Source organism: Lampris incognitus, chromosome 1, assembly GCF_029633865.1.
Source record: "Lampris incognitus isolate fLamInc1 chromosome 1, fLamInc1.hap2, whole genome shotgun sequence".
NCBI lineage: Eukaryota > Metazoa > Chordata > Actinopteri > Lampriformes > Lampridae > Lampris > Lampris incognitus.
This window is the reverse complement of record NC_079211.1, coordinates 91,984,645-91,988,163: the sequence shown is the minus strand read 5'-3', so window position 1 is coordinate 91,988,163 and position 3,519 is coordinate 91,984,645. Positions and strand designations below refer to the sequence as shown.

The 3,519-nt window shown below is 49.9% G+C and overlaps 1 pseudogene; it reads right to left on the bottom strand.

Moving 5' to 3' along the window:
- Nucleotides 1-2,243: 2,243 nt before the first annotated feature.
- On the bottom strand, nucleotides 2,244-3,257 carry LOC130111173 (uncharacterized protein K02A2.6-like; annotated as a pseudogene).
- Nucleotides 3,258-3,519: the final 262 nt, after the last annotated feature.

Here is a 3,519-nt window from a genome sequence, read left to right as displayed (position 1 = left end):
CATGTGAGGCAAGATTTGATTGTGGCTTCCATCCCAGGCCACCAGTAGAGGTCCCTGGGATGTTGTTTCGTTCTGACGATGTCCTGATGTGTCTCGTGAGCCAGTCGTATCAGTTGTGGCTGCAGTTGCTGTGGCACCAGTAGACGGTGGTCTCCCCGCAGTACATATCCATCCACTACGGACAGTTCGGCTCTCAGTCTGTAGTAGGGGGTCAGTGTTGGATCCAGACCTGAGTGGGCCAGGTCTGGATCCACAGCTGCGTGAGTTCATCGCTTGTGGCGATGAACTCGCGCAGCTGTGGCTGAACAGGGCATGCTTGACAGGCCTTCTTGAATTCGTCTGCAGACACAGCTGAGAAGCTGCTGAAGATGTTCTCTCGGAGTTATCTGGGTGTATTTGAGTCAGCATAGCCCCAACCTCATAATCTGAAGCGTCAGTGGTTACAATGGTGGGCAATTCAGGGTCAAACAAGGTCAGCGCGGGACTGTGTACAATAAACTGTTTCACTGTTTCAAAGCTCTGCTGTGCACTTGCGGTCCAGACATATGCAGCATCTCCTTGCAACAGGCTGCGCACAGGCTCCACCACTGAGGAGTAGTTGGGAATGAACTTTGCATACCATGAAGTGAGCCCCAGAAAGGAGCGGAGGCCAGAGGCATCCTTGGGTCCAGGTGCCTGCAACACTGCTTCCACATGACAGGGGTCTGGCTGTATCCCCTGGGCTGACACCCTGTGGCCCAGGAAGCTAAGCTCTTCCTGCCTGAATTTGCACTTTGCCATGTTCAGTTTCAGTCCTGATGCATTGATGGCCTGGAGTACTGCTCGGAGATGGGCATCATGTTGTTCCCTGGTTTTCCCATGGATGATCACATCATCCAAGTAGCATTGGCATCCGGGTAAGTCTTTCAGTATAGTCGTCATCATCCGCTGGAAGCAGCTAGGCTCTGAAGCCAGTCCATATGGGACACGTTTAAACCTAAATAGACCCTCGTGTGTGACGAAAGCTGTGACATTTCTGCTGTCCTCATGGAGCAGTACCTGATGATATGCACTCTGCAGGTCCAGTGTGGAGAAAACAGTTCCCGCTCTGAGCTCTGAAAACATTTCCTCCATGTGTGGGAGAGGGTAGCTGTCCACCACTATAGCCTTATTAGGCTCCCTTAAGTCCACACATAACCTAATAGCTCCCTCTTTCTTTGCGGTCACTACAATAGGGGAAACCCACTCTGATGACTCGATAAGCTCTATAATGTCCTGCCTTTGAAGCCTCTCAAGCTGCTGCATAGCTGCACCTCTCACTGCAAAAGGTAGGCGGCACAGTCTTTGCTGAATTGGGGTCACATCTGTGCGCACTTTGATTTTGTGAACAAATCCTTTTGCATAGCTCAGTGTCTCCCCATTGCCCTGTTCTGAAATGGACGAAACAGCGTCTGGGTGACGTCTAACTTGCAACCTGACCATTGACTAACTGCATATCAAGTCCAGCAAACAAGTCTCTGTCTAGAATGGCTGTGCCCGAGTGTGTAACATATATCTCACTCCTCATGGCATGTAGAGTTCCACTCACAGGAATAGGATTGCCTCCATAACTCACAAGTTTCAGTGTCGGTGTACTCAGTGGGGCGTTTGAGAAAAGTCGCATTAACATTGCATTGGGAAGGATTGAAACGGCAGAGCCCGTGTCCAGCACAAGTTCCACATTTTGTGTTGTCTGCCCCTCAACAGCTGTCATATCTTGGTTGATGAACCGAGCACGCATTTATCCATGTTTACTGTCTTTTAATGAACATCTTGCAGCATGGAACATTATTACATGTGCATCACTGTCTGGCAAGTCTGAACTGGTCTAGCACTCTGCAGTTATACTGTATCATCTAACTAATTGTAAGGTAGGCGCGCCCTCTAGCGGCCTGGGGGTATAACATGTAGCCTAGTTCAAGATACCGCACCCCCCCCCCCCCTTAAGCTGAAACTAGTAATGCAATTCTATTCCGCTAACTAAACATACTGTTCTCTCTAACACAGTTGTTTCAACATCACATTGCAATACCACAATGAACTGGAATTCTTTTTTCTTCTTTTAACTAGGAAGGTACATCCTTCCAGTGAGATCAGAGCGCATTGTTGCTCTATCCCTGGAAAAGATCTCACTACTTTCTAACAAAGTCTTTGAGGTGTGAGGGTGAATGTCTCTCTCTTCCTGAACGCCTCACCTCAGTCACCACAGGTAAGTCCGGTCTCTTCTACACTTCAGAAGCAGGCGGCGGCTCCGGTAACTCACTTGTAGGTGGTTCTTCACTCACCTCCGATGCTGTAGGTAGAAGGCCCGTAGAACCTCCCTCAGTGCTCACCACTGGCACCGGGTCTCGTCCAGTCACCTCACTAGGCGCGGTGTGTGTCAGTCTGGTTCGAACTTGATCCACATGCCTCTTCATGGTTTGACCACTTCCAACAGTGACAGTATAGGACACTGGATCCGATGAGCTCTCGATGACGGCCGGGATCCATTTGGGACCGTAGGAGTAGTTCCGAATGACTACTTCATCTCCAGGTGCAAAACTCCTCAGTTTGGTGTGTCCGTCGTGGGCTTGTGTCTGTTTCATTTGCTTTTGCTGCACTTTTGTTTTCACGTCTGGTGTGAGCAGGTCGAGAGTGGATCTGAGTCGGCGTGACATCATCAGCTCTGCAGGTGACAAGCCTGTAGTCCCCTGAGGTGTGATGCGATAACTGAACAGGAATCTTGACAGTCGGGTCTGCAGTGTATCTCCTTTCATCTTCTTCATCCCCCCCTTGAAAGTTTGTACTGCCCTCTCTGCTAGCCCGTTCGAGGAAGGGTGGAACGGTGCTGACTTCACATGATGTATTCCATTCAGTTTCATGAAAGACTCAAACTCTGCACTCGTGAAACAGGTTCCATTATCTGAAACTAGCATTTTTGGTAGTCCAAAGACACTGAAGCTCTGACGTAGTTTCTCGATTGTCGCTTGTGATGTGGCTGATTTCACGGGGTAGATGTCCATCCACTTTGAATGTGCGTCCACGATCAGTAGGAACATTTCTCCCATGAAAGGTCCTGCGTAGTCCACATGAATCCTGGACCAAGGCTCCTCCGGCCACTCCCAGGGGTGTAACGGTGTGGCGGGTTGTGCCTTCTGGTGTGTTTGACTCTCCTCACATTACTGAACCTCCTTCTCCACATCCTGATCCATACCAGGCCAGCACACATACGATCTGGCGAGCCCCTTCATTCTCGTCATCCCTGTGTGTGTCTGGTGTAGTATCTTCAGTACGGTGTCTCTGCCTTTGGTTGGTATGATTACTCTAGCTCCCCAGAGCACACACCCATCTCTCACACTCAACTCCCTTCTCCTCTGATGATACGGCTTGAGGTGAGTGTCTGTCTCGGCAGGCCATCCTTTCAGGACGTACTCATGAACTCGGGATAGTGTGACATCCTTAGCTGTCCAGTGCTTGATCTGGTTAGTGTCCAGGAGTGTGTCATCCAGTAGATCCATCATC